The sequence below is a fragment of the Emydura macquarii genome, unplaced genomic scaffold, assembly GCF_026122565.2.
Source record: "Emydura macquarii macquarii isolate MOO-44397 ecotype Brisbane River unplaced genomic scaffold, CSIRO-AGI_Emac_v2 contig_2676, whole genome shotgun sequence".
NCBI classification, from domain to species: Eukaryota; Metazoa; Chordata; order Testudines; family Chelidae; genus Emydura; species Emydura macquarii.
In genome coordinates, this window is record NW_027132813.1 from 9,207,581 (window position 1) to 9,218,848 (window position 11,268).

An 11,268-nucleotide genomic window follows, 5' to 3' on the forward strand; every position below is an offset into this window, starting at 1 on the left:
ACCCATACAGAGCAAAAAATGAACCACAGAACTGGTCAGTTTGCTAGCCATTTTACCATTATATTATGAAAAGAAACATCAGACTGGTTGACTGCTCTGACTGCCCAGGTACCATGGTGTATCTCTGAAGGTTGGAGTTCTACGACTTTTGACCATATAGAAAAGCAGTTAACACCTGAAATGCAGCTCCACAGGCACCTACATTTACCAGTTGTAGGAAAGTATTTTGCTTTTGCGCCCACATCCCTCAGACATACAAGAGTGTGTCACACATCTTATCGTACTTTACTACTTAAATAGTCACCTGTCCTACATGCACATACTGCGTGCAACTCACAGGAGTTCACACATTCTCTGCCCACATGGTAAAGATAATCCTGTCATGATTATGAACAGAAGGTCAACTATCCCAGCCTCTCACTATTGATTCAGGAGGTACAAATATCTAAACAGACACCCAACACATTTAGCCTTGCCCAGTAAGCTAGGGTTAAATTCAAATTTAGCCTCGTATAGCTCATACAAGGTCTGCTGCCTGTTTACAGGCCAGTTAGCAAACTGGAGTCCTAGCTCCTATGACAAATTTCCAATTCCGTTTTTGCTACAAGTTCTCTTTTTTAGCACAAGCATAGAATACAGGGCTATGTCAAAGGCAGCCTTAAAGACACTGCATGTCAAATAGGTCACAGTTTTAATGTCCAACTAAATATTCAAATTTCATCTTCTTGGAGGGGGGGTAATCTAGTCTACTAAAAACCAGAAATTCCTGTGTTCCAATCCCAGCTCTGACATTTAGCTTGGACAAGTTAGTTAACCTCTGTCTCAGTTTCCCTGTTCATTATATGAAGATAAACACAGGGGTGTCTCGAGCATTAGTGTGTATAAAGCACTTGGAAGACCGAGAGCTCCTGTGCTATGTATTAATACCATAATAGTATACATACTTTGCAAGCTTTCAGACTCGTAATACAAAAACTAACTCTGTCCCACAAACCACAGGAGACATGGCTGTATACAACACAGCTAGTCATGGGGATACAGGGAGAGACATACAAGATGCACTTTTACAGCATGATTTTCAAGAGAAAATAAGTGATTTAGGAGCATAATTCCCATTGAAAGCACAGCGTGGGCAAGACTGCCGGAGATTAGAAAGAATTAACCAGTCTCTTCTGATAGAGTATTTACTAGTATCTTTGGGTCTCCATAGCTATCTCCCATATCTATAGGATATATTTAATAGTTCAGTAGCCTTGTTTGGGTTTTAACTGCTCCCCACTCATATCTCCCACTCCGCAGTGCTTCAAAAAGCCATCAAGGTATGGGGTTTAATCCCTGACTCATTAGGATTGAAAGGTCACCTTCCTCCACAAGGAACTATTAGCTGATGCTAAGCATAAATGCTTAAGTCTATCTTTCCACACCCCAAATACACACTCAACAGAGCAGAGCCCATGCTCAGTCACCACAGATATGATCATACAATTCCAAGAGAATCTTCATAACCATCCTTTCTTCACCTAGTCACTTGGAAACAACTATCCAATCTTCAACTGCATATATGTAACCCACATTCACTGAGCACTGAAGATCTTGGGAGGAAACCTCCCCTCTGCTACAGCCCCGGTATGCTCTAAAAGGAAGAACTGCCAGGGCAGGCATTGAGCATGAAGGCCCCTTCACAAGCTCCAGTGCAACAGCTAGGTCTGTAGCAGGTACAGGGCTTCTGGTCGGTGTCACTGCCCATAGGTAACCTAGGATGGGCTACTATAATTTAGAGTAGCTCCAGGGCTGTTTATATTACACCAGGAACCGTTCTGGCCCCTGAAGCAGCCCAGAATACAGTGTGCGCAAAGATGGCACGTATATACCTTTGTGTTCCAATGCCTCTTTCTCCTGGGCTGCAAGTTCTATGCTGCACGACCAAGGAACAGCATACAGAATCTCACTGCTCATTTGCCAAGATTGAAAAATTCCTGTCTTGGAGTTCTAAAACATTCAAAAAGGTTGAGTTTGTAATTGTACCTGCTCCCCTCTATGCACCCACAATCAATATATAATGCATAAAATATATATGCAATATATATATAATGCAATATATATATGCATAAAACATGTGATTAATTCAGATGACTGTCTCTTGGTGAAGAGTCTTCATTTCCATAGTTCCTTATAAACAAAAAGATATCAAGAAATTCTCATTTTGCTCTTAGCTTTCTTTCCTTTCTTCCACCTTTCTCCCAGCCCTGATCACTATGTACAGGTACTCTTCTGTCACAGCCTTGGTCTACATTTACCTGGAAATTCAGTGGCAGTAGTAGCTTGCGTAACTCCCGTCGACTGCTGGGCTTCCCTTCTGTGCGCTGTCTTCACTGCACTGTGCGGACGGGAACCGTGTTCCCGTCAATGCAGCGCTACGCCATTTGAGGGGGTGGGATTTACTGCGTCGACTTCCTGATCGATTGAGCGGGTCTACACTGACTGCTCAATCTATCCAGAAAGATCGATCTGACGGTGGCGACTTTGCCACCGTCAGTATAGACATACCCACAGTGTGCTGGGATTTGCCACGTTGAAGACAATAGAAGCTGTGTACAAGTTAGGAAAACTGGATCAGATCTCATTAGAACATGCAACAGCCACGCGGTAGGAGACCCAGGTGAGGGACGGAAGAAGAAAACATCTGAGGAGATCCAGAGAGCAACAGTGAAACTGAATAAACAAAGACCTAATTTGGACATAGGAAATGGAGTAATTGCAGGGGCAAAGCAAGGGCAAGGAGATACTTGAACACAGAAAGAACTTCATGTTGACTGAACATCATCATCCAGTAACAACATAAAACAGCCCTGTAACTAACTCAAGTGCCAGCAGATTACATGTACTGTGTGTCTTCATGTACTGAATCTACATGTTTTAAGGATGACATTTAGGCCTTTCTTTTTAAGTTTCAGGAGTTATATTTTAGGTCTGAGGTCCCCAAACTGTGGGGTGTACTCCTTTGGGGGAGACACAGATGACCCTTCAGGGGGAAGTTGCAGCAGGATCTGGGCCAGCCCCCACGGGAGTGGAGAGGAAGCGTCACCCAGCCTCACTTTGCCCCCATCTCTGCTCCAGCCCCCGCCCCCAGCTGCAGGCTCAGCCGAGGCTCCTGGCTGCACCCCACGCCCAGCTGCATCCCGCACCCCAGCCCCAGCTCAGGCCTCAAATCACAGAACCCAACCGCAGCTTTGGCCCTGCTCCTGATTGCAACTCCTGGGGGGGGGGCATGGACAACTAAATGGAGATATGACCCAAAAGTTTGGGAACCACTGTTTTAGGTTGACTAGATTAAGGTTCTATATTGACTAGATTACCACACTTTATAGGTATAAATAATTGCCACTTTTAAGAAATCCTGATTTGGTTAGGTTGGTTGTTTTAGGGATGAAGTTACAATTCAAAAAAGCCTAACATTTAAGTTTGTAAAAACAACGAGAGTTCGTTGTTTTTGCTGTATACAGACTAACACTGCTACCCCTCTGGAACTATGTAAGTTTGTAACATTTCTAAACAAGAAGCTCCGTAATTATAAAACTTAAGTTCTTCGGAGATCATTCAGACATCTCCTACAGATCATGTGTTTTCTATGTTCTGTGAAGTGCCTTACACAGTTGAGGTGCTCTATAAATAATTTGTAAATATCTTTTTTATGCAGCTCAGCTCAACATATAACTGTTCACTGATTACCCATCAGTTAAAAAAACAAAAGCCATAAAAAAGGGGTGACCCATGGTTATGGGCACAAGGGGCAAAACTGCATGCCATGTCACTTCTTGGCTTAGCTCACCAAATTCAATGTGTCTAAATACAGTCTGCTGGGGTTTCATACCTTTTATCTACAATTAAAACACTGCAGCTGCACAGACGTTCTCCGATTGGCATAGGACATAGGTAATCTACCTTCCTGAGAGGTAGTAGGTAAACTGATGGAAAAATTTTACACCAACACTCCTACACAGCTTGTCTCTTTCACCAACATAAATTGGTCCAATAAAAGATATTACCTCATCTATTGTCTCTCTAATATCCTGGACCAACATGGCTACACCACCACTGCAAACAGTCTATATCCAAAACAATTTTTAGAAGGTTATCAGAAGAAATCAGTGTAAGTCTATTAGTTGATGCTATTTTTGTTACTCAAGATAACAGATCCCAAAGAACTATAGACTCTTTGTATATGAAATTAAAAGATTATTTTTCTTGCAAGTTTTATAGATACTGAATGGCCAAAGTTTCCATTCACATTTTGGTCTCAAGACATATTAGGCCCACTAACAGATACCAATACAAAGTAATTCTCTTTTTACTTCTCTTTGCAACCTGTTATTCTAAATCTTTCAGGAAGGGATCAGTTTCTTCATCAAGTTGTATCATGATCCTTAAATTTGCTGGTTTCTAAGGCTTCCTGTTACACTTATGCAGCAGGAGACGCAAGTTCAAGTTTCCTATTGTAGTCAACAGTAATGTGCCAGAACATATACTATATGAAGTAAGAAAGCAACTTCTCATCTTTCTCCCAGAAAAAGATATGAGGAATTCGGCATATAAACTTCTTTTAATTGGGCAACCCCCACCCCTGGGACCTTTACAATAAGATCACCCAACCCAGCTGACCATGTGCAACTGAAGTCAGCACCTCACAGACAGAGCCACAAACACAACAAAGGTTAACCTCACAAACCAGTTATCAATACAGTTTGATGGTGTATATATATTTAAAAGAATGCATCATCAAAAATTTTCTCAATGTTTGGCTTTTTGTGATTGCAAACGGTACCTGTTAAACATCATCATTAATTTAGGTCCACTATCCAAGTGTGCTCCTTTTTACCACTAGCAATCAGTCAAAAATGACAGTTTTAAATCCTGTTTATGGTTATAATTCTCAGCCTCTACCTAATAAAGGTTGAAGTGATATATATTGCTAATGCAGCATGTTAATCCAGTTCTTTAATTGCTCTTCTAAAATGAAGAGCTCTGAACTAACATTAGCATTTGTTTTATTTTTCCAAATCTCATTTCCATAAGCCCATATCAGAACATGTTTGCGTCTACTTAGATCCATACTCCAAAAGAAAGAAAAATTTAACCCCTTCAACCTAGGCTCCTATTTCTGTTACAGATCTGCATCTGACATAAAATGTCAATAACCCCAGAGGCAAACCAAAATTGGCCAGGTGGCTACCACACAAAGGCTTCAAAACACCATTCCTGGCACTAGCCATACTTTATTAGGGCCCCAGTAAGGTGAAGGTTCTTTCCACACTAACACACAGTATACATCCATCAAGAGCAAGATCCCATGCATCCTCAAAACGCATTAAAGTCAATGGGATTAAGGGTGCTGAGTACCTTGAATAGAGGTCAGAGACTTGGAGGATCGGGCCCCCCGAATATGCAAAGGTCACCCCCGCACGCACACACACACACCAACTGAATTGTACACACTGTGCTGGGGAGCCAAAGGGAAGGAGCAGGACTGGGAAGGGAGCAGAGCGCTTGGAAAGGGAGGGAAAACTATTCCATACGTGGGGGTGTATTCTGTGACACTGGAGGAATTCAAGGGTTCCCACGACGATTTTGTTTCTGGGACTAGGATTTAGTGCCACTAACAGCAGATATCATTTTAAAACCCTCGACGGTGGCCGTACATTTCTGGGTTTGTGGCCATCTCTCCCTGCCTCCCCCCTTTACTGGTTTCTGCAGTGTGCAGCCTCCTGCTGCCTGCCACCTCTTTCGGCCGTGCTGCTTGGCTGCTTTTACCCGCTCAGTGTCTCCCCCGTTTCCCTCCCGGCCACGGCGCCGCACAGCGCATTTCTCCGCAGCACAGAGGCTCCGCCTGGCACGCCCCGGAGGTGCACTTCGCACCGAGAGAGACGGACAGAAAAAAACCGCCTAAGCCCCGCGGGCCCAGGCCGCTGCGAAGCCGCAGCACGAAAAGCAGCAGCAGCCGCCGCCGATGGGACACGGGGGCGCGGAGCCGGAGGCGACACGAGGGGCAGGGGGAGCGGCCGCAACCACGGGAGAGCGCCCCCGCCGCTGCAGCGCCCCGGCGCGACGCCCGGGAAAAGGGGAAGCGGCCCCACGGCCCGCGCCGAGTGGGCAGGGCACGGCCCGGAGCGGGCGCCCCGACAGGGAGAGGCCCACGCAGCATCCCCGCCCAACGGGGCTGCAGGGCAGGAGAGGCAGAGAGAAACCCCACGCCGGGCCCCAGGGCCGGGCCGGGCCGGGCCGGGCCGGGCCGAACCGACGGGGGGGCGGGGCACAACGCCTCCCCCAACCGCCAGGGGACCCCGCAACGGCCGCACCAGCCACGTCCGCTTACCTGCCCCCCGCGCAACGCCACGTCGGACCCGCGCCGCACCCGCCCAGCCGCACCACGAGGCGCTCGGGGCTTGTTTACCAACTCGGCTGCCCCTGGCCGGGCTCAGACCCCGCCTCCGCCCCGCTCCCATTGGCTCCGCCGCTGGCACCGCCTCCGCCCCTGGCGCATTGGCTTGGGCGGGGCGTCCGGCGGGTTCGCCCCAGGCGCAGAGCGTGCTGGGCTCGTGCGCTCGGCGCTTCCTCCAATCGGGGGAAGGGGTGGGGTCACCGCCAGCCAATGGGAAGGCGGTGCTAGCTGCTGGCAGGCGCGGAGGCTGCAGGCCGCCTGGGGAGTGGGGGAGAGGGCGGGTGTCACTGCGCGCAGCCGCGGTTGCCGTGTGTCTATTGGGTCCCGGAGTTCTCTCCCTTGCCGCTGTGGACAGGCGGGAGCTGCTGTCTGTGCGCTGCGTGAGCAGGGGCTCCGACCGCGTCTTGCAGAGCCAAAGCCGTGGGGCCGCGCGGGGAAGGGAAGCTGGGGACGGGCTGCGCCAGACATATTACTTCTCTCGCTCCACCCCCCTGTGCTCTGCAGTGGCTGCATAGCTGCGGGTGGTCTGAGCCAAGGCGATCCACCACCAGCGCCGGGCAGCTGCCCCTGCTGGGCGCAAGCGAGCTAATGTAGACCCTCTGTTGGTGCACTGCATGGAGGGTAGAGTCCCTGGACCATGTGGATAGAGCTCATGGATGGAGGGGGAGAGGGGAGTCTACTTGTTCTAGCTCAGTGAAGCAAATGTGGTCAGGGTTAGACTTTGTCTACACTATGCTACACAACAGTGCCACACTGTTTAAAGTGTAGACTAACCTTTAGACAGTAAGATGTCATAATATCAGGTACAAACACCTGAGATTTGCATGTACAATTGATGTACTCCTGGCAGGGCTGTTTTAAGACCTTTGTAGGCCCTATGCACGCTTGCCTTCGTAGGCCCCTGACCGAAATAACTAATTTGATTTTAAGCTATTAATAAATAGTTTTTCTTAATAAAAATAAAAAATTATATATATATGTATGTAAAAAAAATTCACAGGCCCTGAAAGTTTCATAGGCCCTAGGCACTGTGCCTGTTGTGCCTAATGGATAATACGGCCCTGACTCCTGGGAGAAAAAGAAATACTGAGGAATGAACTGGGAGAAGACAGGGAGGTTAAAAACCAGGGCTAGCATGCAGGGCTTACCCTAAACCAAATGGTGCTACCAGCCCCACTCCCCTCCATTTGTTAAATTTTTGAATACCCTATTTTTAGTGCATTTGTAGCTCATTTCAAGACTTTGATGCAGAATTTGCATGCATGATTTATCCATGTCATATCAGACAATAAATTTGCATGCTAGGATCTGTAAATCTGTTATTCATGCCATCTATAAGCAAATAACAAAAAATAATTTTCTCTAAATGTACAGAAACTTTTTAATTTTAAGAATAACTTAAATGTACTAACATCAAGAAATTGAACTGTGCACTAATTGGGTTATTAAATAATGTTACAGTAGGTGACAGCTCTAGAATGTTAACCCTAGTCCTTTAGTTCAAAAGATCGCTTTTCTCACCTTTGCCCTCAGGAAGTGAAGCACAGCGACAGAAAGATATAAAGACTGGCCAATTGTATTTTCAAGCTATAAAATAGCAAGCGATGTCAGTCTTCAGCAACCATCATTGATCAAAGATATATTTTAATGAGTCTGAGCTTCAAAAAACTGCGCTCCCCTCTCGCACCTGTGACTGGCAGCCATGGGTGGCAGATATAATGAACCACAGCCAAGCCTCCCCTGGTGCAGCCACTGCCAGATGCCTGAACTGTGGTGAGCCCGCCTCTTCCCATCCTTCACAAGCAGCGAGTAATGGACCTTGGGGAACCCAACTGTGGCAAGGCTCAGAGCTCTTCTGGCCACCAATCAGAGCACAGTGTTCTCGATTCTCACTCAGCATAAGGACAGGAGATAACTTGACTGGGTGGAAATACTCCCACCATAGGATTATCAGCCCTGTGTGTTGAGTCTTCAGACTAGAGTGCTAAAGTAGACATGCAATCCAATCGAGATGAATGGGAACAAGCTTCTTGGAGCTGCAGGCTGGATGGAGCTGTTAAATAAAGATTGCTTGGAATCGTGTGTTAATGGGTTTAGTAAAAATAAAAACCTGTGGGAAAGAGAGTTATTTAAGGGACCAACTGCCTATAAGGATTTAAAGGCAAGGTGGAAAGAGTTTATGGGGGGCAAGCCATGGCCCTCTAAGAAAATAAAAAAGAGAGCACTTCTATATGGGTTAGTAATGGTAACTAAGGAGTTACACTAGTGTATAGAAGAGCAGAGTGGGGAGATTGCTCAATGCCAAAGGCTGTTGGCAGAGAAAAATAAAGAGCTAGAGGAATTAAATAAGCAAAAGTAATGGCTCTCTTCCCAGACTTTGAGTCAAGCTACCCACTTAAAAGGTCTAGAGCTTCAGCTGCAAGAGCTGACAGTTGCTGGGGCAAGGAAGTACAAGGAGATTAAAACCCTTGCCTCTAACCAAGAGGATTCACAAGCAGCCATTTGTAGGTTGGTATCAGAGCTGAGAAGCTCGCAGGGAGGGGGGGTGTCACACTGAGTGGATCAAGAAAATAGAAAGCCTTAAGAAAAGGTTAAAAGAGGCACAGAGTGCCAGAAATTTCATATCGCTTGACATCCTCAGGCCTCTGGCCTTGTTGAGAGGACTAACAGGACGATCAAGACAGCCTATTACAAAAGATAATATCTACCTCAGGGAAAAACTGGGATCAAAAACTTCCCTTAGTTGTAATGGCCATGAGGTCTACGGTAGCAGCACATGGGTTTACGCCTCACCAGGTCATGACTGGCCGACCTGTGAAGATACCCGAGTTGTGGTGGGTGGGGGGAGTTCCCCCGATGAGTACCAACCCAGGGTTAAGATTGATCAATTCATGTCCAATTTACTCAGTAATATTAATGATACCTAAAAGCAGGTAGCCGCTCAGATTAGAGCTAACATACAAGGCATGGATAAGAGACTAGGAGACACGTTCCCAGTAAAAGAATGGGAGGTGAGAGATAAACTTGTGTATCATGTTTTCTCCAAAAAGGAACATGCCCTCAGTCCCCGGTGGGTGGGCCCTGTCTTTGTCACTAATAAGGCGGGCCCCACCGTGTATGAAGTCGAATTAAAAGACACAAGAGGGAAGCGACACAAGAAGAGGTTTCATTCCACTCAATTAAAAGAGAGGAAAGGTGATTAAGAGTAATTATCTGTATGAATATAAATAACCTCTTTTCTGTTTGTTTATATACAGGAAAATGATAAAAGCAACCATCAATCGCTTTATATTTTGTATAACATCCAGTTGGATAATGACATCCTCGTTAATGATTCATGAAGGTGAACATTAGTCTTGCGAAATGAAAAATCTGCCAGAGGAAATTGAGGCTATAAAGTACAAAGCATTGATGAGCCTCCCTCTAAGAGGACTGGGCATCTTAGCAATATTTGTGTTTATGTCAGGATGTCATTGTTACTTAGTATGGAAACAAGAGAGAGGAGAAAAGTCTGGCATTATGGCTATCGAGCAGGGGTGGGGAACATCCGGTGAAATGGTTTGGTCCAGCCCGCGGCGGGCCGTCTAAGGCCCACAAAATCATTTATTCTGGACCTGGCGGCGGGGGGAATTCGGCGGCTGCGCGGTTTCACGGCGGGGGCGGGGAGGGGGGCAGTGCCCGCCGCCGAAAACCCTGCTGCCATTTGTCCTTTTTGGGCGGCGGGGGGGACTTTGGCGGCGGGCATTGCCCCCTGCCCCCCACGGAACCCCACCGCCGCCGTGAAACCGCGCCACCGCCGAATTCTCCCCTGCCGCCAGGGCCACCATCAGGCCCTTGACATGAAAAAGGTTCCCCACTCCTGCTATAGAGGATAATTCGAGTCCCTCTTTTGAGACCCTAACCAACTGCCAATGTAGTTGGGAGGTGAAGGATTTTGTTCTAGGGAAGTGCTCAAAGCCTCAAAAGGCACAGAGAATAGGCAAGTGTTCATGCCTATTCCTTCAGATGTCTTCCTGAGTGAAGGAGGAGTCTGTTCAATTTAAAGTCCTTTCGAGTCTCCAGGGATATCTCCTGGAAGTGATGGTGAATGTATGAACATCTAATCAAAATTGGACCGTAAAGGCTGTGTGCCGGACATCAAATATACACAAGTATTGCTCCCATACAAACGGAGCTGGGGCTCCCTGTATTAATTCAACTGAGAGACCCTTTACCACACACTGTGTGGGAGAAAATAATGTGTCAGTATGGCACAATGACACAGGTAAATGGTATACCAATAGAATTTATGGGGAATACTCTGTGGCAGAAGTAATAGTAGCACCATGTCCCTATTCTTACCAGGTTGGGGCAATGGGGCAATGGTGATCAAAAAGAATAGTAGGAAACAGGTATCAGTGAACCCGGAATACATCTTTAAAAAGGTCACCATCTCCTTGTCTGTATCCATTATTGCTGTCCAAGGAAGGTGTAGACCGTATGTGTCCATCATATTAAAAGGATGGAATGCATGGGTAGAAAGGGTAACATCGGGAGGAGGATTCACTCAGAGGAAGAGAGATTGGGTGGCTAAAGTATTAGGAGGCATAGGGACAGGCCCGGGGATTAAAAATGTGGTAGATGCTGAGAGCCCAGTCATGAAAATCAGTAATACAGGACACTATGTGACATCCTTGGAACAAGCCCTAATGTCCTCCCTGAGTAAAATCGCCTCCTTAGAGTACCAAATCACCAAAATCCTGCCTGCGTGGTTCATAGCCCAACAAGGGAATGACAGAACTTTTCTGGGAGGGTTAAGTAAGCTCATGGGCTCTGGACTGCCTGCAAGGTCA

At 46.7% G+C, this 11,268-nt stretch overlaps 1 protein-coding gene across 1 annotated transcript in view; it reads right to left on the reverse strand.

Moving 5' to 3' along the window:
• The window catches only part of COQ8A (coenzyme Q8A), a 71,769-nt gene extending 65,294 nt beyond the window's left edge, over nt 1-6,475 (reverse strand). The window contains exon 1 of the mRNA XM_067564841.1: nt 6,371-6,475. The gene's annotated coding sequence lies outside the window, so the exon portion shown is untranslated. The remainder of the gene's footprint in view (nt 1-6,370) is intronic.
• Nucleotides 6,476-11,268: the final 4,793 nt, after the last annotated feature.